The sequence below is a fragment of the Cygnus olor genome, chromosome 5 (assembly GCF_009769625.2).
Source record: "Cygnus olor isolate bCygOlo1 chromosome 5, bCygOlo1.pri.v2, whole genome shotgun sequence".
Lineage (NCBI taxonomy): Eukaryota > Metazoa > Chordata > Aves > Anseriformes > Anatidae > Cygnus > Cygnus olor.
The window spans coordinates 39,301,841-39,329,802 of NC_049173.1; the positions used below are offsets into that span (position 1 = coordinate 39,301,841).

General features: G+C 38.9%; 2 long non-coding RNA genes across 5 annotated transcripts in view; one reads left to right on the plus strand and one right to left on the minus strand.

The window, feature by feature from the left end:
• The window catches only part of LOC121070568, a 240,625-nt gene that overhangs the window by 147,601 nt on the left and 65,062 nt on the right, over nucleotides 1–27,962 (plus strand). The window lies entirely within an intron of this gene.
• LOC121070567 lies at nucleotides 19,172–27,903 on the minus strand. 2 transcript variants are annotated; one of them, XR_005820136.1, is made up of 5 exons: nucleotides 27,893–27,903; nucleotides 25,014–25,017; nucleotides 20,831–20,960; nucleotides 20,500–20,624; nucleotides 19,172–19,421 (listed from the first exon to the last, which is right to left on the minus strand). It is a non-coding gene; the product is annotated as an uncharacterized LOC121070567 (long non-coding RNA). The 2 variants fall into 2 exon arrangements; XR_005820135.1 differs by having other exon boundaries at nucleotides 20,831–20,968.

The window sequence follows — 27,962 nt, forward strand, 5'->3', positions numbered from 1 at the left end:
GATTTAGCAAACATCCAAAATGCAATGGTGGAATAAAGCAAATTCAGTTTCACTGGACCAGCAGGCCTCTAAAGGCAGGGACAGGAGGAAAAGTCTATCTCCTATCTGCATGACAAATAAGAGAGTGAACAAGTAATATCTTTATTTGTGGGGACTTGTGAGTACTTGAGAGTACAACAGTGAAAAGACATTCACTTCTCAAACAGGTTGAGGACCTTGTGCCTTCCCAATGGAAAATGGTGCAGGGCAAGACACAACCAAGAGTAATTCTACATGTGGCTGATATGGTTCTGATCCTGACTGGCGTGTGGCTGAGGATCAAAACCAGTCCATTCCACAGTCTTCAGGCTGAGGCATCTGACAAAAAACCCACATCCCACAAAGACAGTCCAAGAAGGAACTAGTATTATTTCTTCAGATAGCTCTGAAGGCCACCCCCTTGCATTATTGTTTATTTTATATATATTTTTAACTGCAAATTGTGCCCTCGACATGCTCATCCCAGAATTATCAGTTTGCAAATGTTGAGTGACAGTGAAGGAATAGTATTTTGGCTAGAGATTAGAAAGTTAAAACAAAAAAATCTTCCTCATTCAAATATGTTGGTATTGTTGTGAATAAAAGGCTGCAACACCATTTGCTTTTAGTTATGGTGTCATAATAGGATTTGTAAATAATAAGATAACTGCAACAATTCCCCATTTTTTTCATTATTCTGGATGTTCCTTAAATTTTACCCCACATGTTTATTCACTTGAAAATTCCTATCCAGAATACATATTTTGTATAGACACAAAAAATGGTCTCTCATGAATTAGGTGACCAACTGTAGAACATGAAAGGTGACTACTGGGCCATCAGGGCAAGCAACAGCTCATCAGAAATTCTGCTAGACAATTATCCAGGCAAATACTTAAAAATGCCAAAACCATGTGAAGAAATCAAGTCAGATCATAACGATTTGCTAAACAACAGAGGGATAGTAATTCACGATAAACACTAGTGTATTTTTTCTATCATCATCACCCCTCTGCTGAGTTGTAGCACATGTTCAGGATTCTATTAGGGGAGGCAGAGGAAAAAAGGAAAGAAATCTTGTTAAGGGAAGTCTTGGCTTTTAATGCAATTTATATGGCTTACAACATACACCATAGGAGGCAGATGACCTTCTGCTTGACAGAATCCCTTTGCAGAGAGGCAAAAAAGAGAAAGTATGGTCAGAATTCGTGCTAAACACGGTCATATGGTCAGAGGAGGAACCTGGGCAATTTCATTGAAAACGCGATGGATTTTGATGCCAGGTATGCAAAAATGACAGTGCTAAAAGCTATAACTTCGTCACGGAAATATTTTTTTTTAAAAAGATCCTACTTGGTTCTTAACAGCAATAAAGCACAGCTATCTAAACCTGGAACATCTGAATAGTTTTCTTCTACTCATGTTTTCTTTTGGATGAACAAGTGAATATGTAACAGAGAGAATAAAGGACTGGCAGACAAGCAGTACTTTAAACAAACCTGGCAATACTTCATCTCTCTTTGTGGCCATCATCAATATAGGGTCAATAAGCTGGGGATGCAAAAGGGGTAACTGTGTTTTTCCTGTCATCCTGTATTTTCTATGAGAGTGATTCACCCACAGTTCAGTATGATGTTCCTGGTGCAGAACTTGGACCGGTTACCTTCAGAGGTGGATGGCTTTCTCCCCACCTCCCATTGCTTCCTGTGGGACAATAGGTAAGGTGCTGATGGGAAGGTTGTGCAGGGTGTAGTGAGGGGTGAATAATGAAAAGCTACTGCAGGAGGCACCTTCCAATAATGAACTCCATAGAGCAAAAATCCTCCTTAGTGATGAGAAGAAACTTCAAAGATACCTCCCCTTCAGGAGTGTGAATTGTTTCACAGAATCTGATTCATAGATCCAGATAATGCTTGCTATCAATAGTGAAGATGACAAAAATCATTTAGACACATCTCATGATGTCTGTTCTTCTTAAGGCATTATTTTTAATTTTTATTTCTATCCATCTGCAGGAATTCATCACTATATTTTTGCAGACTCGTCTGTGGCTGTATACAAACTTGTCAGGAAATGTGGCTGCATGTCATTAGACATCTGTCCAGGCAGCAGTGTCTGCAGTGCCTGAGCCAGGCACACTAATACACTCATGGTAATTATTTTATACTAAAAACAGACATTTCTGCAGAGCAAGATGAAAATATGCCTGTCAGATGTGAGCTGCCTTCCTAGTAGGATTCTGGAAGAAAAAAGGCACACTTTTTTTTTTTTTTTTTTTTTTTAGGGTGTGCAATACAGGCAGGAGAACTGTAATGTTCAGAAGGAAAAACTGCAGTAGCAAACTTTTAACACATGTGGCTGAAACTAGAATTGTATCTTTTAGATAAATTTATTCTCAAATCTGATTCAGCTTTAATAATAATAATAAACCCTAGATCATATGAAATTTTTTATATTAAGTTCCTGGGAGGTAAAAATGGGAATCTTGCGCACACACACACACACAAATGCTTTTAAGTGAGCTCGTCAAGAATCTTAAATCAGTCTTTTCTTCCATATGATAGTTCATAGGCTGACTTCTGGTTTCATGAGAATATTCTGATATTGTGTAAAATAAGTAAATAAGTTTGACTCCGAACCCATGCCATATGCAGAGTTACCACTAAATTTTTAAATAAGTCTGAATACAAAATGTTTAAACCTGGATAAATCTTTCCTTCTCTCACATATTTTTAAAAGTTTTTTGTTTTGTTTTGTTTTGTTTTGTTTTATTTTCATATTATGCCTGTAGATAGGTGCATGGCACAGTTGGTCTAAGAAATAAAATCCCCTCTCTGACTGATTATTCATTTTAAATAATTATAATCAGCTATGTTTCCGTAAGTATATAGGAAAGGTCTTGTTCCAGAAACATCGCTGATTCTCATGGGTGTCTCACTTAAGTAGGGAAAATATTTCCATGTACTACAGTTTCATTCTTTAAACCAATGGCTTCTGCAGCTTACTTTGTCTGTCTGTTGAACCCAATATTACAAACTGCCAAACAGTGGACATTTGTATGACAAATAGAGGTTTTTCCTCCCATAACCCAGTCTGTACTGGCATTTATACTCCATGGATGGAATGTAGAGAACCAGGGATAATGCATCAAAAAGATGGGTCAATAATTGACACTGAAGAGCTCTTAAATCTAGTAGTCAAAGGCGTATGAAGGCCAATAGCCAGCAGTTGAAAATTGCAAGATTCAACTTGAAAACAGGATGAGAGTTTTTATCAGCAAACACAAATGACTAAAGCTCTGCTAGCTATCAGCTGGAGTCCTCTATGCAAGATGTCCTGCCCTTTGAAAGATAGGCTCTAATTCAACTGCGGGTTTTTGGGTTTCATGCAGAAATGTCTGAAAGAAACTATATGACCTGAGTTATGCAGGAGGTCAGACATGCTGTCCAGAACAGACTCTTCTGGAAAGGAAATTTATAAAAATAGTAATAGAAATATTCAACCCAGTGAGTGTATCAAACATTTATTTAGGACTTGGGTTCAACACCTCGAATGTAATGTTCTTTCCCCCCTCAAATTCCTAAGGCCATTTATATCAGGCCAGCTTCTCATGACTACTTATATTTATAGTTTGTCTGCCTGGTTGTCACTGGTCACATTTTTAGGTTTGCATTACATTTTAAATCCCCTGAGTCATATTCATGTTCATGTTTACCACTCTTTTCCCTCTTTTATGAGATTTTTCCATGAACCTGAAATTAAAAACATCCTTTCCTCCTCTCCACTGAAAAGTCACAACCACAAACCATCCATCACAGCTCCAACTTGTCCCTTAAAAATTTCTCTGGTCCCTCACAAAAGATGCATTTCCAGCAAGAATTTCAAGCTCCATTTCTCTGTATTTCCCAGGAGAACTGAAAAAAACCTTGCCCTTCTTCCAAATATTTAATTTCCATTTTTTGTTTCAAGTTCTGCGTAGAAAATGAGTTCAATGAAAAATGTGTCTTTTCATTCCCTGCCATCTCAGACACTTGTAGTTCATTTTCATTTTTCTGAGCTGTTTTTAAGCTGGAGGGGAGAGAGCTGGGGGAATAGGCTGTGTTGTCGCTGGGTCCATCATGCTTAGTTCACCTGTTACAAGCTTCAAAAATTCATTGCTCACTTCCTTTTGTTCCCTGAAGATAAAGAAATGACTCGTGCACAGAGTGGAAGAAAATAGCATCAAAGAGTATGTCCAGAAACACTGCATAGCAACCTTTAAACAGAGTCTTTTGACTCCATGCTCAGCTTGGTGTTGTACTACAGGCTGAACATACTGGTGGCAGGAAGACACCTATTGTCGTCCTGCCTTTTGCTCTGAATCATGAACAGTCTCAGTCCTGACTGAGACTTGTTGTCTGAAGTGCAGCTCTTCCCACGCTTAACAAACCCTTTTCCTACAGCTTTACACAGATGGGAATACTCCAGCAATACCAGGCTATTACATACACATGTGATGCCTGGACACATGTAGGGGCCTGTACCAGGGACCTACATGTGTGCTCCCAGCTTTCTGGCGCCATGGCAGCGCTGTGGTCCTCACACTGAGGATGATGAGTACGTGAGTAGATTTTGAAGTTGACTCTGTTGGTTTCTACGTCTTCACATTAAGTTATTGTTTTAAGAGACAACACAATACAGAGGGAAAAATAATGTGATGTGTGGGAGCTGGCAGTAGGGATTTTTCCCAAAAGTTTGGGAGTATCCCATTTCTCACAGATGGTGTTGCCAAGAAACATCCTACTTTTCTTTCAGAAATAAGGATTGTTGGCAATAATCTCATGCCTAAAGTATTTCCCCAGTCCAAACACCAACACTACTGTAAAACAAGAAAGCCTTATTCAAAGATACTTAGCTTTTCAAGTGGAAGAAGAAAGCAGATAGGCAAAACAGAGAAGGATAGAGGTGAAGGGATCAATGTAACACCAACAGAGGTAACTACAAAACTACCAAGAAAAAGACCCTGAAGGAGTGAGAGGGAGGTGTGGGAGTGGGCCCCTTGCCAAGTAGGACAGTAGCCTAACACCCTCAACTGCAGCAGTGGGAAGTTTTAAAGCTAGATGTGTCCAAGTGCCTTTAGAAAGGAAGCAATGATTATTAGCAAATTTCCTTTCACATTTCCTTTCCTTTCACACGGTTGTGTCATGCCTATTCTATTTTGTTTGTTGTCCTTCATATTCTCTCTCTTTTTATTTAATAGGCAGAAAAATTTTCTTTAAGGTAAGTAAAGATCAGCCAGGATGGTGAGTCACACACCTTTATTCTTCTGGCTGCTGTTCAGTGTATTAAGAATCAGGGAATGTAAATGTCTGTATACGTCTGGGGAAGAAGTCCTCTGCTGCAGCTACTGAACAGAGCTGCTGACAGCAAAACCCATGCAGGACACTGTACAGGCCCAGGCATTAGGAATATGATAGAGGAAGAGAGCTACGGAGGGAGGGAGACACTCAGTGGAGCCTGCTGCCACTGGGTTGAAAGGACGAGCAAGTTTCCTCCTGACTAAATGACTATTAGTGATCACTCCTACTGAAGGAAACTCAGACATCACAGCAGCATCACCTGCCGGGCTTAGCTACAAAGGCTTGTTCAGAAGCCCTGGTGGTCCCAAAATTACAAGGACAAAGAATTTGGCTTAAAAACACTTTCTTTGTAACTGAGTAACTTCAAGGTGGTGTAGAACCTGTTCAAGAGCTATCAAAGCCTATAGATCACTTGTCATGACTGTATCTGATGAGCAACAGAGAGAAACTTGAGTTAGAAGTTGTGAATCCCCAGTCAAACCTCCTAAAATTTGAGCAAGTGTTTAGGAGCAAGAGTTTGAGTTGGATTTCTCCCTCATAAGCAGACAGAATGTACTAATTCTAAGTCCAATTCCATGTTTTTCTTTGTTTTGGTTGTTATTATAGTCCTGGCTACTGCTACAAAATTAGGCCATTAAAAAAAAGGCAAGCAGCCCAATCCAAATGATTCCATTTGAGTTAAACTTCTTGGGCTCAACAAGAGACAGAGAGGTACCTATTTAGGACGTGTTTTCTACTTATTCCTGCTCTTGACTAGTTTTGGATGGTACAACTAGTTGACAGATGAAATCTCCTTCCTAGGGAAAGAGGCTTTAAAAACTATTTTCATCCCAAATTGGCATTTTCAAAGACCAACATGTTCAGAAAAAAAATCTGAAATGTCAAAATATTTTTTTTTCAATCAAAACCAAATATTCAACATTTCCCAACCTGTTTAAAGTGTGTTCCCACATGAGCTGTTGTATGCTGGGGTCATGTTACTTTCCAAGGCAGTGGCAATTCAGGTGCATTATATTTACATTTATACCTATGGACAACAGTAAATATTCCATTAGAATTTGAGCTGATGGAAAGCCACTTGGAAATGGGGACCAGTATGGGAAACTTGCACTTGTGCAATGCAGCACATTGCTGTATATGCTAAAAATTGACCAGGATGACCTGGTCCAGCACTACTATAGATAGATCTTCACAATGCGAAGATAGTGTTGTACCAAAAAAGCAATCTATCCATACAAACAAGGCACTGAACCCAGAAATGCTTCACTCCGCTTCTCAGGCATTTCCCTACATCTTTCATCTGTTGCAGTAAAGCTTCCATGGTGCACAAGACAAAATTACAACTGAAAAGTTAGCAGCTGGTCAACCTTAGCCTAAGCCTGCTGATACAAGTTGTTCCAACACTTGCACAACTAAAGAGTGGGAAAGGGATGAGAAATGAGGGATTGGATTATTTTTTGGGAAAAAAAAAAAATATTCACGTCCTGCTTCCAGAAGAATTATAGGCATTTTCTACAAGTTTCATGTCTGTTCTCTTGCCTGAGCTGTGTTTAGGGTGCATCAACTCTTTTCTCCTGAATATAACACAGAAAATGTTCCTTTCTTTGCTGATTTCCTCGGCTTTTTAAAGATACAGTGTAACTACAGTACTCTCGTAGCACCATGTTAGTGAGAAAGAAGTGTTGCTATGTTGTCTTACATTTTTTATTAAATTGTGCTTAGAACTCATTCACTTTGTTGACTCAAATTATGGAAGCAATTCTTGTTGTAGGACTGTTTATATGTCCCAGAGCATTCATAACTCACTGAGTTCAGCCATCTACAAGTGTTTAATTACAGACTGCTTCATGTAAAATATGCTTGCCAACACTCTTTTGGCAGAGTAAGGAATGAACTTTGTAAAGGAAAACCGAGTTGTTCATCAGTGGTGGCAGCAGAAATGGGGTAAAGAACTTCCCCAGAGTTCCTTGAAGATTCCAGTTGCTGTATCCTGGCATGATTTGGTCTCTTATATAAACCTTGCTGGAACTATGCTAAGTTTTGCATTGAAATTTTTATTTTTTCCCCACTTTTATAACTGTAGCTGTATGTACATTTAAAAATAGCATGTGAAAATTAAACTCACAAGACCCCATTACACAAGATGTAAGCACAAACTTAGTCCAGAAAGGGACAAAACATCTAGTCTTTGAAAATAATGTTGCTTTGTGCTTTTTTTTAAAATGTAAACACAGATTAACAACATGCTACTAAAGTGAGGTTGAATCACACCTTTAACAGGCTCATAACATAAAGATATCCCATCTTATTTAATGCCATATTTGAACTGACCAGAAGATAGTTTCTTTGCTTCTATATTACTAAACTAATACTTTTTTTTCTTTGTTGATTTAATGAAAAATTATGTCTTGCTGTTGAATGATGAATATATCCAATGTGGTTTTTAAAGCTAAATCTGAAGATTTAGGCTGAAAAAGATTAAGAATGATTTTTTAAAAATTTGAAAATGCCATTTTGACTCCTTGAATGTTTCGTGCGAATACCTTATCTCTCCTTCTCTTTGTTTGATTTGAGATTCATGACTGCAGCTGCTGTGCAAACCATAGTTTTCATTGACCATCCATTTCTGAAACAAAATTTCTGCCATTGTTAACTGCTGAAGTTGGAAACCCAGTATTGTGCCAGAAGTCCAGGCAGCCAGCCTCCCCTGCCTGAGCTGCTGCTGCCTCACCTCAGTGAAGGAATGAGGGCAGACATTTGTTGACAGAGATCAAATGCACCAAAGAGTATAATGACTTGTTTGGAGGGTGATGCTATCTTGTCTCTCTGTCCAGAAGACTGAATATAGACACAGGCAGCACTTAAAGAAAAATATTATTGCAGTGTTTGGTATCTGAGGACTAGCTGACCAACTTTGCCATACTGCAGGTGGAAATTGTACTGGAAAAAGTGGGGTTTCCTAAAGCCTACAGCTGTACAGGCAAGTGCAGCAAGTCTGAATGTTGGTGAAGGTGCTGTTTCAATCATCCCTCCATTTCAGCACATGCCAACACACAGAACCAGTGTGGCCTTCCTATCTATACTTCAGGCTCATGGAACCTCCTCCTCCTCAGCCACACCAGGGGCTGCATCACGCCATTGAGCACCAAGCAGTGCTGGAGAGAGGGAGGCCAAATGCCTGGGGGGGGCCTCAGGTGCCTGGAGGGGGAGGATGGCCGCAGGGTGCCTCACCTTCCCCCTCCACGCTCCTCCCAAAGCCAGGTGCCCACAGTGAGCTGGGCTTGACTGAAACCCTGCCTGGTGCCCTCAGGGAGCGGTCAGCTGAGTGTCTGTGGATGGGGCGTGCTGGGGGAGTGCCTACCTCTAGTGCAAAAGCGTTTTCCTCAAAAAGCAGCAAATAATGCAGTTTCACACCTGACTCAGCTGAAAGGGTGGAAATGTCCTTTTCTGGACCTCAACAGTAAGCGAGCCAAAGGCCAGGGGTCAGTTATCAGTGAGGCCCAGGGTCAGCTGTTCCGTACTGCGGGTTCAGCCCATGCTCCCTGGCCTGGCTGTGCTCCAAGACACCTTGAGGCACTTGAGCCCTTGCAATGTGAGCTCATTTGTTGTCATTTCCACTTCTGGGGAAAAAGAAAGGTCATAAGAAGAGATCAGTAAATGTGCAGCATTCATAAAGCATGGCCTCTTCAAAACAGACACATTGCAGTGTTATCATATCCAGGAAAACAGCAGCAGACAGTATAACTTTAAAATACCACCCAGAAACTCTTGCTTGGAAAGGACAACTCACAGCATCAAAGCCTACATGTATTTGCCAAACCATGCTTTAACTTACTGCCAAGGCACCAGATTTATCCCCTTAGTAGAATGATCCACTAGACAAAATGGTGATTGCTACATCAAACTGGACATGGGTTTGTTTCATGGAGGTAAGGATGACAGAGGGAGCTCTGCGGATACTCATACTGGATAAGAACAGTAGGTATTTTTTCTATATGAAATTAGCCTGAGGCTAGTTTGTTAATAAACGAACCTCAAGAATACAACAGAATCAATAAACAGCCAGAAGTAACACCTAATGAAAAATATTTATCAAAATCTCAAATGCTTAGACAAATAGTTTCAGACCAAAATAAGAAACAAATATGAACTAATAGAAATTGGACTTAGGAAGGGTAAAACACAAGGTATGTAAACATACACAAAAAGGGAAGGGAATTCCCTTGTTTATACCTTGCTTTTTGAGTTGGTCCTCACCTGCATTGATGCAGATGGCAGGGTTTGCAGAATAACTGCTCTGCCTCCTGCATCTGCAAAGAGGGGGAGACAGAGGTTGTGACTCCCTCTTTCCTTACCATTCCCCTCAGAGTGCTGAGACAGTAAGAAAGCAAAGCCACCTCTTCATATGATGTAGACTGATTCACATCCCAACACCAAGCAACAGGGTGCTCTGAGTACCAAAACACAGCTCTCTAAGCTGTAGTTTGTCCCTTCAACCTTCTGGGGCTGCCTCAGCGCAGAGTGCTTCCAAGTCAGGGCTTGTGGTGATTGTAATAACAGTATCAATTGACATTGTGACATACCTTTCTGGCTCTGTGCAGAGTATGTGTGTGCATGGCTCCACAGTGAAAACTCTGATGACTGCAATATGCCTGACATTGCCTTATGACACTTGTATATAAAAAACATGTGTGGTGACACTTTTCTGACTCTCATTGCCAGGAATACATATATATGTATATATTTTTTTTTTTTTAGACAGGCGTGAAAGCAGTTTGTTTTCTTTTGTAATGTTGTTTTTCCTCTTTTCTTTCTTACCAGAAATGCAGAATTTTTTTGGTACTCTGCATGCATCTTTCATTTTTCCTTGTATGTATACACACATTTGTGTGTGCATGCATATACGTGTCTGTGTACTAATGTACAAGTACACACAAATACGTGGCATTTATGATGTGCAAACACACAGGCAAAAATCCTCTTGAACCACACTGAGGTGCTAGTCTTGGTCAGAGAGACATCAGATTGGTTTTACTGTTTAATAATTTACCATCTAAACTCAAGAGGTAACAGTATTCTTATGTAATTTTGAAACAGAGGTGAGATCAGACTTCCCTGCAAGTGCTTTCTCTCTTGGTATCATTTGGGGAGTGTTTATGAATGTCCATGCATACTTCTAGGAACTAAATGTATTTGAACTCAGGGACTCAGTCTCACCTGGGAGTCATTCAAAATGTTCAACTGATCAGTAGGGCCTAAAGCAGAGCTTGCTGTTTTCTTGTCTTCTTCTACTCTGATATCAGGTCTTATATACTGTGTTTAGATTCTGATAATCTGAAAGGGGACTTCATAGCATAAAGGTGAAATCAGGTGACTTGGATTGATGGATGTTCTTGGCTTTAATTTGGGACCAAAATATTCAATGTAGAGAACATGTGAAATTCATGCCCCTTTATTTCTCCTGTCTGTAACTACCCACTTGCAGGATATAGCATTCGGGTTTATGAGGAGCAAGAAGAAGGAGAAGGTGGAAGTTGTTACTTCTGTTTCTAGCCAGAAATGTGTATGTTTGCAGATTCAATGGCACTAATCAGACAAAAACATATCTTTTTGCTTTCTCATATTTCTACGTCTGCGGTCTAAAAGAGATAGCTATGTTTAAAATCTTTTTCAGTACATAAAGTAGACCTGGCACCTGTTCCTAGCTCGGCCGTGACTTGCCGTGTTAGTGACAGCAGTCTTTCACCACTCTTGTCTCTGCTTTCCCCACATGGTTTGGCGATCCCATCTGAATATAAGCACAGAGGACAGGCACCTCAGAGCCTCTGCAGGATGCAGGTGCAGGGTGGTGTGGTTGTGAGTGGCTCTTCCATGGGGATTCCTACCATATTTATGCTGGTGTTTATAACAGCTTATGCTTGTCCTTAGTGAGGTAATCTCAACAGAAAACTTTTCTTCTCTGGAAGTGGGGAATGACAAATCTATTTTAATGACACACTGGTTGAACCCCAATTTGAATGTCCAAATTGACTGACTGATGCATTTATACACCATTGGAAACCAATTTCTATTAAATGAATCTTGTCTTAATGAAATTTGTTTGCTGATGAGGTAAGTTTGTGGTGTCTGAGCTATGATGTGTCTTTGGCTGGCCACATCTTTCATTTGGAACAATCTTTATACTTACATGACTGCGCAGTCACTGACAGAGGCCCTTAAACAAGAAGATGGATGAATTTCACTGGCAAGGAATGATGGCTGGCCTCACCGCAGCATGTAAAGTTGCTTGATAATATATGGCACAGCACTGAGCAACTTCCTGGAAGCCTTAGTAATGCAGGGGTTTGAAAGAACAGGAGTGGCCTACAGTTCATAAACAACACAGGCTGAATAAGCTGCTTCTAACTGCATCAGAAACTTTTGCTCATATATTTAGCCTTTACTTGCAGAACGAAAAGTGCTAAAAAGTGGCATGACTAAAAAGGCAATACAGCAATAAAAATTCCAGTTTGACTCTGGGGATAGCTTCAGAGACATTGTGGTCAGAAATTTCTCCATTATTTGCAAGTTGCCAAAGAGGAATGTTCTTTATTCTGGATTGGCTTTGGGAAGTATATTAAGACTTTTAATTGCATTTAAAAATATTCTTATGTTTTGAAATCTAGTCTGCAGGAAGTTTAACAGCCCTTCATTAAGTACTCTGAGTGTGATGGAGGTTTGTATATTAGCAAGGTGCTTTGCTTGTCGCTACCCATGTAAAAGTACAAGGAGTAATGCCAGTTTGGGGAATAAACAGATCAGAAGCCAAAGGGGGGAAGAATGGGGGGGACACAAATTATGAGCTGCTTTGGTCTTCATACTCAAGAACTGCATAGTAACTTCCATTGCCTCACCCCATCGCTTCCATTAGAAGGCCTTTATAGATTACAGGAATAAGTGGCCCTTAGCAAATAACTTCAAAACACAAAGCAACCAAATGGGACTGAAGCAGAATGGGAAACTCCCTTCTGCTACTACAGATAGTTCTGAGCTGCTAGCACTTTTTTTCCTCTCAGATCAGGATGAAAGGCAAAAATCTTAATAATTTCCACAAATTGAAAATCTGAAAACTGTGTGAGCTGAGGTCAGCTGAAGCATTTCATTTCTATAATTTTGTAATAACTTTTTACAATGCTGATCTGTCTTTCATCATTTTATGCCTAAATTTGCTAAGATTTCAAAATTGTGAGAAGTTCCAGCTTGAAGGAAACAAAAGCTTTCTAACTCAAAATGTTGAATCAAAACTATATTTTAATGTTTCTTATTCAAAAAAATAAATGAATTAAGGAGTAATGGGAAATGGAGCCTTTTCTTTGCCATTAGTCTGAGTCTTAAGTCAGATCAGTAACAAATGCTATGCATTTCAGTGTGAGAGCTCTACAGTGACTAACATTTTTCCTATCTGGTTTACTGCAGTGACATTTGTGTCAGGCCCAGTAAGATGGTTCTCTTAACTGTACCAATACCAGAAGAACACTTCGCTCATATGCTGATAAATCAATGGAACCTCAAGGAGAAATATTCATTTTTTTTTTAGCCAAGAACAAGATATTTGGTGGTGGAGCTGATCACAAACAGAGTGTATCCCTTGGCAATAAAAAATTTCCTTTACCGTCAATTCCATAGTTAAGCCCAAGTCACTGCTTTGTTCCTCCACCTGTCTCTGTGAGTCAGCAATGCTATCCTCCCGTTTTCCTTCCAAGTGGGATGCCAGTGCCTTGCCTGGGCTGCAGAGGCACAGGTGTTGTGCCTACAGTTGTGACTTGTTTAGCTTTTGCACTCTTGGCAGCCTGCCTGAGCTCTTTTTACCAAATGGGATAGAGTCTGGAGAGGGCAAGCCGCTTCTCATGCTGCTCATGAGTTTGCTACTCTAAAAATCAGGAATTTTAAAATCTCATCAGAGCTATTTGTAATTTGTTTAGAACTGTGAGTAACAAAAATGCTAACTTTTATCCATTAAAAGAAGTACTCAAATGTTTAAAAATTTAATGGTATTTTTTAGAATCCAGAGATGCAATATACATGTTTAGGCCAAATTCCCACATTACATTTGTGCTGTACTTGCAACTCTGGTGGCTGCTCAAGTGTGACCAATAGGTAGTGTTTTACTTGTGAGTTACACTGCTGTAACATTCCTCTGAGAAGTGATGCTTCCTGGCAAGGACATTTTTGACAGTCCATCCTGTTACAGTGTCCAAAGCTATACCAGGAGCAAAATGTTGTCCTCAGAGCACCAAGCTCAGAGATGAATTCAAACTTTATTGAACTTTGGCTCCAAGCCTGGCTCTGAGTTAAGGTCATTTGCATGAATGAACTGGATATTTCATTCTTACTCAGGCACATCTCTCATTTACTATACACATTTTAGCATATTTCATAACTGCATTTTGCCTCCAATTCTCTCTACCGAGGTATTAGATGGCTTTTGCCAGATGCTCTTCTAGAGCCAACATGAGTATGAACAACATGAAGAGGTGCCACCTGTACAAGTGTCATGCCAGGCCAGCCAGTGTGCTTCCCACCTAATCAGGGATGGAATCTATGTGAGTCAGAGCAGGGAAAGAAAAATAAATGTCAGACCTCCAGACTGGAGGCTCAGCTTGCCAGGGAGGAGGGCTGTTGGAGCTAGGGAACTCTCCATTGCCTTATTCAATGGCTTGTAGATCTGTGATTTCTGTCCCCGTTGCATCCATCTACCCCATAGAAACAAAATCTGCATCTGGTTAGTGCTGGTTTGGTGACAGCAACTGGGCCAACCACTCTGGGCGATGGTGTTGCTACTATAGCCAGTAAACAAGTCAACCCAAAACACAGAAGATTGTGCACGTCTCTGAGAGTGTGCGTGCACAAACTTTAAACTGACTCCTTTCATGCCATACCGATGAGCAATATGTTCTGGCCATTCCTTTCCCATGCAGGCTTAGCCTGTCTGATTTGTGTACTCAGCACTGAAACCTACACTTTTCCCAGGACCCATCAGGTCAGACTGCCCACAACCTATTGCTCCTTTGATGACTCTCATCCTGCTTTCAATTGATGTGGCAGTGCGTGAATACATATGACCGAAAGCTTGATATAAAATTCATTTGTCTAAACACCAGCTATTTATGTTTGATGGCCTGAACAATTATTAATCCTGATTGAAAATATAAGTCATTGTGTCTACAGTGGCCTGTCACAGCATTGCTCTTAGCTCCCCCGAGGCCAAATTCTCTGACAATACACACAGTGTCCGGTTCTTTCTGCACACAGCACCATGCCCTAGCTGAAATCCCAGGCAGGAAACCTCTTTTTCTATATGCTCACCAGTGTGGATGATCCCCAGGAATTTCCCTGGTCTGCCACTGTATATCCCATAACATAAGAGACGGCACCACTTTGCCTGATAATTTCCATGCTCTTACATACTGTTCAAAAATGCCATGGCACATGCAACCTCAGTGGGCACAACACGTATCCTTCCTGCCAGGACAGGAGCTCCCACACCAGCCCTGCACCTCGGAGAGCTCTAAAGGAACTGGAGCCTCTCTTAACCCACAATGGGAGTGGAAAGCACCAGAGCTGTAGCAAGCGTATTCTTTGCTGTTAAAAAAGCAATATATCCCTCTTTGCTTCCCTGAATTCTCACCCCTATTAAAGGACTCTGCTCCACCCCTGCCAATGAAATACTGAGTTCAAGGTTGCCAGATGAGTTTCATCTGCTGAGCAGAGTCACATATGAAACCCAGTCCGGTGGGAGCCTACCACCCAACATCTTGGCCTGCACCTAGTATGACTGTGCACCCAGTGCTACTTTGTCAGTGGTTATTCCACACGGCCACCTTCGGTGCCAGCCCGCGCACAGCCCACAGAAATACAGAGGCTGGCCTGGGCAATGGTACCCATTACTGAGCCTGTCACAGCATCTTTTAGTTTTCTGATTCTTACAAGAAATGCGTGTCCGTTTTTGGCTTGTTGCTGAGTGGAGGGAAAGAGGGAACAGAGACCACAGAGAAACATAGAGTAGATACTGTCCAAAGTCACAGCAAGCAGAATGCAGCACAGACACCCCTGGAAAATTGCAGAGATGATTTATGGGTCTGCAGAGTAGATTAAAATGTGGGGTTTCTTTGCTCCCTTTTGCCTTTACTGAGATAATTATTAGGAGCAATCTACCAGGGGATTGCAGTAATGTGTAACAAAACCAAAACATTGATTTTGAATGTTTAGTCTTGTAGAAGAATCTTCAGCTTAAGTAACTTCATTTTGACTTTGGATGTTTCATTGCCCATCAGATGACAACACTGCCATACACACAAAAATATTGAGGCTGTTTTATTTTCTTTAGTGCTGAATGAGTTGGAAATGCACTGTAAGACTGTAAATAATGTTCTAGTGCTGGCAGCTAAAATTCCTAGATGTTAATCCAAAAGGGACTATAATAACCATTTAGCTAGACCTGCCTGAAAATGGGTGCAGACAGACTGAATGAAGGAGCATTCTACCTCTGAGTAAATCTTCCTATATTGCCTTTTTCAGTGACACAGACTTGAGAACATGGCAGTTTAGTTACCATTTAGCCAAATGTGCTGTCTGTTGATTCTTTTGCATTTCTTATATAATATGCTGCAATGCCTTTCTGACAGTGAATCTATAGAAGGGTATAACCTGCCATAAAGAACACTGTTATGGGGAATCCAAAAAGTCCTTATTCAAAGAGTAAGTTAAATTTCCTGAAAGTCTGGATGACAATGCATACACACTTCCACCCACCCCACCCCCACCCCCCATGCATTGCATATGTATTTGCTAATTTACTTTTATTTATATTTTCTCCAAGCAAAATAAAAATCATGAAGTAAATTCCTAAAAGTTATTACTGAACCAATTAGAAGCACTAGAAATATTTTTTTTGGATACTTCTAGTTATTTTTTCTGATGAATGTGAAAAAAGTGGTAAAATATAATACCTGTAAGCCCTGTGCTATGTAACTGATCATTTTTAGGTAAAATCTATACATTCAACAAAATCAGATGATTTAAAGCTGAGCTTATAAGTGAGGTAGAAGGTTGGTGGGGTTGTTTTGCTTTGTTTTGTGGTTTGGAATTTTGTTTTTATTGTTGTTGGTGGCTTTTCTGGTTTTTGTTTGTTTGTTTAATTTTTTTTTGTTTGTTTTTTTTTAAATTTTCGTTTTAGAAATGGAATATTCTGCTTGGTGAACTGACTCAAGCATGGAATTGCTCCTGAAAGTCAAAGTCATTTGTCAGTGAAAGGAGTAATGAGAACATAATAGCTAATCCCTCAAAAGTTCAGCTGGATTAAAAGCAATTTGAATTCTTTTTTGGAACCAAAAAAAAAAAAAAAGAAGCTATTGGCAGATGGTCTTCATTAGAAAAACTGGTGGCAAGAATTATTTCACAGCTCTAACAGTGTGTCTAGCCAATATCCCCTAGGTCTTAATGTCTTCAGTATCAGAGATGAACATTCTCTTTGTAGTAATGTTTGCATTAAGGAAATATACTTACCATACATGCAAATATATGCACACATATAGATAAACTGTATATATATGTATGCATTTTTCACAGTTTTTATACACTTTTTTTTAAAATGCAAACAGATAACTGTGTATATAAAAAGATTTCAGATTTTTTTTTCAGATATTTATTTTACAAGAAAAAGAATGAGCTATGCTTGATGCTGAGAAACATAGTGGTCCTAAGTATTTTTTTCTTTTTTTGGAAGCTGCACTTCAGAAAGATAACAGTTTTTTGTTGTTGTTTTTTGTTGTTGTTGTTGTTTTGTTTTGTTTTTTAATCCTACACTGATAAAGTAGATTATACATTATTATTGCAAAATTATTTTCCTGCTATGGACAAAATGGATGTACCTTGGAGAACATATCTGCCTCCATGTCACCCCAATGCCTTCAGTTAGCTACGGTACCACACACAGGCAGGTAGTTAGGTATATAGTTATCCAGCCTGCATATATTATCTGATTGGCATGTTCACTTGCTCCTTTACTGCCATAAATGAGTAGCTGTGCAGGTGCCATTAGCACATGCATCTTTTTCTGAATGCGCCATTGTAGGAGTAGCTGAAAAGCTGTTTGTACTACACAGTCAGAAAGTTGGCAGCAGTGCTGGGTGAAAAATGGCAAGTATGTTTCAAGAAGAATTCAAAAACTTCATGTTTACTCTACATTTTTTGACATCTCAATGAGAAATTGCAAAAAAATAAAGGTATTGAAACCACATATTTTTCAGGCTTTGGTTTAACAATTATTGCATTTTCCCTTTCTTGCCTTCCTACTCCCATTTTTGTTTGCTATTTTCATTTCTTCTTTGTTTTGGATAATTGAGTTGAAGAGATTGAAGAAAAAAGAACAGAGGGAATAAGAGGGAGGAGGAAACAATGCCTGGGAATCTGTAACATTTTTGGCAGGCTAGTTTAATAGAGAGGCCTTTGTATATCTGTACTAAGGTAATAAATAATGTACCAGTAGATGGAGCACAATGATGCACAGGATAGCTTACATCTTTACAATTTGATAGAAAACTATTTGGCTTGCTCAAGGAATGTCTGTTCAGATTGCTGTAGATCTTGCCCCCATCCTTTTGTTCTCTCAAAAAAGGAATAGTGCTTTGTAAGGTGACACTTTAAAAAGTTAGTGGCCTTTTGCTTCATGGTTTGGGATGGTGACAATTTGGTATATGAATATTGAATTGGTATATGCATATGTTTCTTGTAAACGTGCAACTTTTGAAAAGTTGGAAAGATACATCTTTTAGTTAGCAAGGAAAAGAAACAAAAATATAATGGTTACGAATTTGGGCTTAAGCTATTCCTCCATTTCAAGCTTCATTTGTTTGCTTTCCACTTCAGCAGCTGCCAGGGGCACCCTTCAGTAGGAGCCAAATATATCCATACCACCTGTCCCACTCTGAACTGGGGGCCAAACCATTAACTATCCCAACATTGAAGAACTGAAAGAGCATCTCAGCCTCAATTTCCATGCTATAAAAATAATAGAAATGGAATAATAACAGCTTTGTTATGCACTTTGCAGGCATGTGACTTACAATTACAGTAAAATCATCATTCCAAAAAAGAAAAAAAGAAAAGAAAAAAAAAAAAAACTTGTAATCTGGAGTGCACTGTCTTCCTCTCCAAATTTGGTAAATGCCAATATGTTTTGGCTGGAATTTAATGCTGTCATATATATCTATTTTATTACAGGTTAAATTTCAAGGTCTCTTGATATTTAGCCTCTCCCTTTGATGTGTCTCACGCAGCTGTGAGGAAATGTGGATTTGTGGGTATAGAGACAGTTATCTGAGATTCTCCCAGAACCCAATAGCATGTTTATCCCTATAGACTGGAAAGTTATTCTGGTCTAAACTTTGCATGTCTCCCACCCAAAGTTCATGAATAAAAGCACATTTTGAACCCCTGCCTTTAGTCTGAAATCCCAAGGTAAGGATTGACTGGAATATATTGGAACAGATCTTTAGGTTTGGACTAAATGCTAGTCTTAGGTCATCGCCATGCCTTTCAAGCACTCAAAAAACTACTGTAAATGTTATTTTGATTCAGGGCCATGCAAATCTTGCCCAAATTCTGAGTGCATGAGCTGTCAGCAAAGAGCTGTATAGTTGTAAGCAGGAGGCAGTTCAATTCGAGTGAAACTTGTCCCCAGTTTCAATATGGCAAACTTCTCTCCAAATCAGCTGATTAGAAAAAATGTCTTATTATGCCAAGATAAAAGCAGATAAGCCAGACCACTCATTTGCTTTTTTTCCAGGGAGAGTTTAATGCAGTTTATTAAATGGAGAATCCAGAACAGTAATCAACGCATTCACTGGAATGTGAGTGCAGATATGGTAAAGCGGTGAATGACAGCCAAGGGACAGAGTATGCTTCTTACTCATTCTCTCCATCCATGAAATCAGTAACTCAGATCATTTGTCTAAGTCATCTACTATTACTTTGGAGTGATTCAGTGGAAGGAGGTTTAAAGACATCCCAAGAAGCTTTGTTCATCTAATTGGAAAAAAAACAAAACAAAAATAACAACTGTTATTATTTGAAAGCTGGGGCCAAGGGAGAGTTGGCTTAGCTAAAGCAAGTTTTGACTCCAGTTCATGTTGCACAGGAGTTCAGCCAGAAGTTATCATATGATTGGGTTTTGGGGATTCTTTTTTTTTTTTTTTTTTGAAAGCCTGCATGAAATGATGTAGTAGTGGTTGCAGTCTAATCAGTCGAAATTCCAATCCATACATGCCTCTGTTCCTTGCAGAACTCCACAATTTGTACCTTTGTTAAGAGTCTCAGAATAGGCCAGATCTAGAACCTGTGGTCTGCTCTGAGATCACTGTTGAGAATAAAGAGAACTTGTTGGTGCAGAACCGACTACACCAGCTACTTCATATTTTTGTCCTTACCCTGAAATTTTTCTTAATTTCAGATGACAGTGGGTTTTCAACAAACACCTCATGGCATTGTCACATTGTTATTGAGCCTGGTCAGGCTGGAGCTACACACCCAAACTGAGACAATTTGCTTTGACTTGTTTTAGAACCATTTGAAGAGCTTTTGCTCCAAAGTTTGTTCAAAGTTAACTTGTCAGTCATTTGTCTTCTGTGAAGTGTAAAATAAAAATATAAACAAATACAGAAATTAAGTAGAAATTACCATTTTTAGGAATTTTTGAAAATTCCTCATATAACCAACATTTAGCTACAACCAATTAAACATATTTAGTGTGTCTTTAAAGTAAATATCTATGGAATATTGCAAGTTCAAAGTACAGGAAAAGCTTTCACTAATCTCTCACTTTGGGATTTGTGTAAAACCTTGAGCTACATCATTTGCCCGCTCTTTGTAGAGTTTTTTTAAGACTTCTCAGAGCACTGTAATTAAGAATGACATTTTCTCAGTCCTTGTCCAGCTGGCCTCATCAACAAATCAACCATATTCCTAAGCGCATATCAGGGAGACACATATCAGGACAATTCAGCATCTAAGAACACTTGTGAACCAAACTCCAGTGGGCTAGAGAGTAATGCAAAATACATGAAGTCATTGGATGCTTTCTTTGCCAAACCCAGGCATAACTTACCGATAACAATTCTATTCCATTTCCATCTATTTGCTGAGTTGTTTCATCTCTCTTCCTCCACCTCCTCCTATACCTCCAAGTGAAGTTGTGGTCTTAAAAATGATTCTTGCCGCTCAGGATTTCAGCTGAAAATGAAATTTCAAATTGCAGAATATGTTCTTAATTTCAAATAAATGGAGAAAATACCATTAAAACAGATTTGGAAATAAACATTAATATTCTATATTTATACAGTAATATATGACAAAGCTTTGGCATATTAGAAAATGTCTTCTCTACTGAATGAACTTCACCAAACCACACACAAACAGGTATTAAAAAGAAAAATAACCTAATGCTATTTCTTCTGTATGGTTTCATTTTACTATTTCTCTTCCGTGTGCCATACTGAAAATAAAAGAAGTATCGCAAAGGTTTTCATCTCATTTCATGTGTGTTCAATTGAAACGGGCTGTGGTCTTCTGTGAACCTATTTCTGATTCACGTCAATTAAGCATAAATAGAATCAGGCCCATGTAATGATGCAAGGATTAAAAAGATATATGGTTTCCATGACACTAATCACAACTGTTGGAAAATGGCTCCCCTCAGAGGTAGTATTGGAAGCATGCACCAGTCCAGGATGTCTCCTTGCTACAATATGTCAGGATGAAAGAGATTGTACACTGTCTCATAGCTGAAAATGCATTGCAAACTCCATCCTACAATGCATAAAAGGTTGCTAGTTTAGTCCATTCCCTTTATGGAAAATGATTCTAGCTAATGAATACAATCTGTTGTAATTAATCATGAGAAAAAAAAAAAAAAGTAGGAATTTAAAACTGAAAATTATCAAGGATTAAGCTTCATTTTAAAAAATATAACATGTTTTGAGGTTGCATTAAAAGCATGCAGAAGAGATTGCCTCCCTGCAGTCTAATGTTTTGGCTTTAAAAAAACTAGAATTAAGGCACAATAATGAATAAAATATTTCTATTGATTTAAAACTCAAATACTTGCAAGCTAGAAATTTTAACATCAGTCCAACCAAATGTTTAGAGTGGCTCTGTGCCAGGCCCAGCTATGATTTGAAGGATTCTCTCAGTAGCATCCCATTCAACCCTTTAAAGCTTATGGACAAATCTTCTTGCCTCAGAGCTGTTAATTCAGGATAAAACCTTGGCATATACTCTATCCTATACCTGTCTGAGGGATTCTACTAAGGAGAATAGAGGTGACTTGCTTCCATTATTATCTCCTGCCACTTTTATGAGATTCACAAAAATGTTATTGAAATTAATTTTTTAAAAATACTTTTTGAATTTTTTAAAATACTAAAAGATTTCTAAAAATTACTCACACTTTGACCATAAGTTATTTTTGGAATATATTAGTTTAACTTCTTTCTGAAGCAATGCAGTAGGAAAAAAAATAAAATAAAAAAATCAAAAGGGTCATTTAACAAATGGAACATATTTTTTGATGTCTACTGTTTTATTGGATTTCTCCAATGCAAGAAGATAATAGAAGACATCAGAAGAAAATAGCAGGTGGCAGATTCAAAATAGCCAAAAGTAAGTGGCTATTCAAAAATGAAGGGGAAAAAATATATAAAATTAGAGTCTCTAGGAAGACCACTACCACCCGAGAAAAGTTCAGAACGTGAGAAAACTAAGAAAAAATCAGCTTACTGCTTAGTAGCACTTGAAGAAGCAAATAAAATTCTATGAATTATTAGGTTTGGAATAGAGATTAACCAAAGCACAGAATTTTGCCACAGCATAAATGCATGCTGCATCCTGAACCCTATGTCCTCAGACTCAAGAACAACTTCAGTGGAGCCGGAAGAGGTACAGACGGGGTGGCAGCAACAGTAGCGAATGCATGGAGCAGCCAAGTCAACAGGGCTCTCACGCCTGGAAAGGACCCAGCTAGGGTGAAATATGACAAAGCTTTAGAGAATTGTGAAAAACAAATAAAAGGTGGATTGGAATGGATTGTTCATCACCTCCTCAAATATAAGAACTACAGACCACAAATGAGACCCAGTGGGTGGCAGGCTGAAAGCAAGCAGCAGCAGGAACTTCTTCACTGAACAAGTCAGTAAGCTGTGGGCCTGCAGGCACATTGTGTGAGAATTTAATGGAATAATTTGTTGTTAAATGTGTACATGCCACATCTAGCTCAGGAAGTCCTACTGTGACAAATTGCTAGAGTCAGATAGAGACAGTATTTCATTTTAAAATTTTACTACTCTGTGGTAAAGCAAGGGTGCAAGCACATTTTCAATATCTAAAGTAATTTCAGATTTGAAAATAATGCTTACTGAACAAAACCACACACAGAGAATTTTTATTTCTCTTAGAGATAATGAAAAGGCCAACATTTTCACTTCCCTCAGGCTTTTCAGTGGCAGTTCTGAAACACTTACTCACAGACCAATTCTCACCCTGTTATAAGGTAGGCAATTAACATTTTGCTTTGGGTTTGTAGATAGCTAATAAGATAAAGAATGACTGATATGCCCTAGATTTCAGAGGTTTGAGCCATCCCCATCTTTCACTGAAAAGGAAAGCTGCTACTATAGTTCCCAGATTGTGATGGATGGTGAGGGGACAATCTTACTCGGCACATATATCTGAACACAAATGAATGAAAAAAAAATAATGCACAGTTTCAGAAAAACAAACAAACTAAAAATCCATTTACACCCAACCCCCCAGGTTTGGGTTAAAAAAATACATTTTTTTAAAGCAAAAAAATTGAAAACATATAAATTGCTTTGTGCATTTTTCTTCCTTCAAAAAATACAGTAATTTAGAGGCCATAGAATCTGGAATAAACCAGCATTAATTAGTGCATGACTAATGTTAAGAGTCTAACATACTGCAACATGACAAGATAACACAGTTCTTCATTTATTCCTGTCCCCTTGCCGAATGGAACTTGGAATAGAAAGATGGAACAAGACCAGAGGTTGTTTTCTTTAATAACAGGTAATGACAATTAACACTAAATGTTAGATATGAGATACGAGGTGCAGCAAATGAAGCATTTTCCGTAAAGCAAACAGAACTGCTGTTTTCATAACCCAGTGAACTTCTTTCATAGAAAAAGCAAACACCCAAATCTCAGGATAATCTTTGGATCACTTTATAACTATTAACATTAAGGCTACAGTACGTTTAACAGAACTGATAAGCTGTTTGGATGCTCTGAATGTCACTATATTGACAATGGGATTATCTCTGACAGCCAAGATGCCTTCATGGGGTCTGAGTTTGAGAAGGATCCTTTCCTATACTTCAAAAACTGGGTTACTAGCCCACAGCTCTGAATATCACGAGCCTTAATCTATATTTTCACTAAGTTGAAATTTCACAGAAATTGCCAATACGCTCCAGACAATGCACCTCAATAACAGAGTGACAGAATGTCACTCTCCTGGAGGAAATGATATGAGTGATATGAATTAGTGCCAAATGGTCTGTCATTTAGAAATCTATCCCGTATAAACAGAACCAAGACCATTATCCAGTGAGCATTCATGCAGCATCATCTGTTCATAACTTTTAGGCAGCTTTCAGCTCATCATATTTTTATGTAAACCAGAACATAGGACATTTAGTAGAAAAGGCTATAGCTGAGCAATTTTGCTTTACAGTTTAACTGTAAAAAATTGTGCTTACATTTGACATTATGTCTCCATGTCCCGCAGCAAGAAAAACAGCATATGTCAAGGAGCAAGGGGAAAACCCAGAGTGCAGCTGAACGCCATGGTATTCCAAAGGCATGGCCATAGTAGGAATTGCTCCAAAGATGTCTCGCTGCAAAAGTGGTAGTGCCAGGCAATGCTTGACTATGCGACGTGTGTGCCTTGTGCAAGCAGTAATGAAGCAAGCCTCAAATATTCTGCCTCAGTGAGGAAGAATGTCTCTTGCTGCTACCACTGTTACAACTACCAGTGTTCTTTTAAGTGACATATGGAAGCAGTACAGGGCTGTCTTTGGCCAGATTTTTCCTGCCTGCTCTGGTTATGCTGTGAGGTGCCCTCTCTTTCCAGAAGACTGGGGATGGAGCAGTCCAGTAGATCTTCTTCTCATCACTAAATGTTCTCACATGGCGCTTGCTGAATATGACCATTACTGGCTCCAGAAATAATGGCTTCATGTACCACATTATAAAAATAGAAATTAGTCAGTTTTCCAATTCAGCTGGCAGTTTTTGTTTTTCATATTTTTATTACTGCAGACATCATCGTCCAGCCATCTGCTAAAGATGAAACAGACAATAACTGAGCAGAACTGGAATGGATTTTGCTGCATCTGCAGCTGGGCGTTTCATTACTGTACTCTGATGGGGAATTGATGGGGGAGATATTTTGTTCTTTTTATAGAGGCAACAAAAATGTGATGCACTTCACTGTGAAAAAGGTTGCTGTTGTTTACAGGAAGACCGAATGACCCATACTGACCCTTGCTCACCACTGTCCTATCACCGTTACATGGGGAGAAGCAGCAAGTCTCTCTCAGTACCTCCCTCTGTCACTCCTGGTGCTCTTTTTTTCTGATCGCTGAATTACTGAGGTGTTGGCAAGTTTAAGAGAGGAGGCTAACCCACTGCAGATGCCAGTCTAATGACCCTATGCAAAGAACTGTCCTAAACCTTGCTCCCCATGCTTCTTTCTTTGCCCCACCACCTCTCTCATAGTTCTGTAAATGATTTGGCTTCCAGAGGAACACCACCAACAACCTCCCCTTCAAGTAACTGTTAGTCCAAAACTTAAATCCAGAATTACTCCAGAACAGACAATTAGGATGAGTAGCTTTGGCCAGCTGCAGGCCAATTTGATTCTACAAAGACATATGGACTTTGTACAAAGACATATGGACTCATTTACACTAAGATAACACATTTAATTATTTCTTATGAACTAAAAATCTATAAGAAAAACACTTTTTCACTCCATTTTTTTTGAGTTTGTTTCAGGAGACCAATTTGGCAAAAATAAATTGACCAAATCAAACAGTAAGTGTTAGAGTAGCTGTTAAGTCCAAGGTGGTGGGGAGGTAGGCGCCCTGAAGATGTGTAAGAGCACACAGCAGTCTTCTGCACACAGGAGTTGAAACTGGAGCTTTGAAGTCACGAGGTAGCTTTTACATTAGAATTCTCTGAGCTTTGGTGGTCTTTGCCCGAAACTGCTCCAGCACAGCTGCTCCATCCATCTGTGTCCTCTCAGCACAAATACAGTTCCTTCTACTGGGTTGTTAATAAGCTGGTAAAACTTGCTGGTCTAGAAGATGCTTTATAAACAAAAGATTTACCACCTGTGTAGAATTTAAAAAAAAAAAAAAAAGGCAAGAATTATCTCTATCAGGTTCAATAAATCTCAGCAGGAAAACAGAGCAGAATTAAAGAATGGGGAAAGTACAGCTAGAAGCAGCACATAAATGAGCCCTGATCCACTGCCCATTGATGTCAGTGGAAAGACTTGCACTGACTTCACCAGATCAGGCCTGTTGTGAAGGTCTGCAAAATGCTACCAGTATATTTGAGGGGTATTTTCAAAACTAAATGGGATGCTTTTTTTTAATCAATTGCTTATATAGTATGACAGTGCTTCCCAGCATGCCCCTGTCCATAAGTAACTGACAGAAAACATGATCATATAAGAACTGTAGCAAGGAAAAGCCAAAGACTGAAAATCTCTTTAATTAGCTGGGCGGAAACTTATCTATGCCAAGAAGAAATATAGTTGAGGACAATAAGCAGTAATATATTACAGCTGTTCCTTTTAGAAGACACAAAGAAAATTATTTCACTGTTTTCTTTTTAGATTTCTACTTTGTTTTTCCCCCCATACTGCATTTCTTTTTAAGAAATCCCTTAGCACAGTTAAATTGGAAGGCTATATAGGAATTCTTAAGCCTCTTTATTATTTTACCAGATGAGGGTTCAGGCCTGTTGTCAGGTCATTTGACCTCCTTAAATACATTGGCAGAACTCTAATATTTATGGCCAAGAAGTTGTCTTTGCTTCCTTTTCTCAGAGTTGTTTAAGTAATAATTTCTATTAATTACAGAAAGTACATCTGTAATTAACTGAAAAAATACTTTACTTTTTGCCCAGACCTTCCTCATATTTTAGCTGATGAGTCCAGTGATTAGAGGGATAGAAGCTGACTTATGAGCCTGTTATTTTTACTCATTTAGACTTGGTAAGAAGAATAGCAGTAATGAAGGAAAAGGTGATCAATACACAGTGAAAAGATCACATATGTGTTTGCAATTTGAGTCCAAAAATACCCATGTTAGTAGAAGAAGCTGAAAGTGCATGCTTCAAAAGAAAGCCCAGATTTTATGGTGTGGTTATATATAAGATCTTGATTTAGAAAGGATTATGCATAGTGTAGTGAATACAAAGGAAAAAAAGAAAAGAAAAGAAAAGAAAAGAAAAGAAAAGAAAAGAAAAGAAAAGAAAAGAAAAGAAAAGAAAAGAAAAGAAAAGAAAAGAAAAGGACATGGGAAAAAAGACAGGGATCATCATTTCAAACTGAAGAGCATACAAACTTACTTCTAAGTACATTGCCTATAATATCTATTCACCCCGAAGGAAGGTTGTACCAAATTGGTGCATCTAAACCCAAGTAGAGATGTCCTATGTTTATGCTTCCTGGAAGAATGGGATGGTATTAAATGTAGATGAATTTCAATCAATTAACCAAATAATCATTCAAGTTAATATGCTTTCTTCAGCAACCTATTTTTTTTAGACTTTAGTGCCAGAAGTCAAGCACGGAAGATATTATTGCCAATACAATATAAAAGTGCCTGCTTTTTACAGGCACTATCAGGATTCAACATGCATCTGAAGACAGTGGTAAATAAAGCATTTACTCCACTGAAGTAGTCAGCCATTCCTCTTGGTTCTTAGCTAAAGACTGCTGAGCTTACATTTTTGCTCACAGATACAACATTTTTGTCCTTGGAGCTTTAGTTTTCACAAGTGCTTATGCTGTTTAGATTGTTTTCAGCATCTAAACCTCTGAGTTTATTGTAAAAAGCTTAAAACATTGGAAGTGGAGGAACTGTCAAGTTACACATTCAACCATTCACCATCTCCATCAGAATAGTGAACTCAATAAAAGACCAGCCTGCCAAAGCACTTAAGTATGCGCTTAATTTCTGGCACTTCCATGATCTTGCTGATTTCAGCAAAGCATTCACACGTTTTAAGTCAAGTATTAGTTTCAGTACTTTAGCATTCAAAGCAATTTAGATTCTCTCTCCCCCCCCCCCCCCCCCCCCCCAAAGGCACTGTGTACTTTGCAGCCCTTTGTTGGCTGTTCCATCAAGAGCTGTTCTTGCAGACTGCTCCGGCCCCCTTGAGTGTCCTACACACAGACTGCATGTACCAGTACTCTGCAGAGTGCCCCGACAGAGAACAGGAAAGCTCCAGGACTTATTAAAATGCACAGATTATTC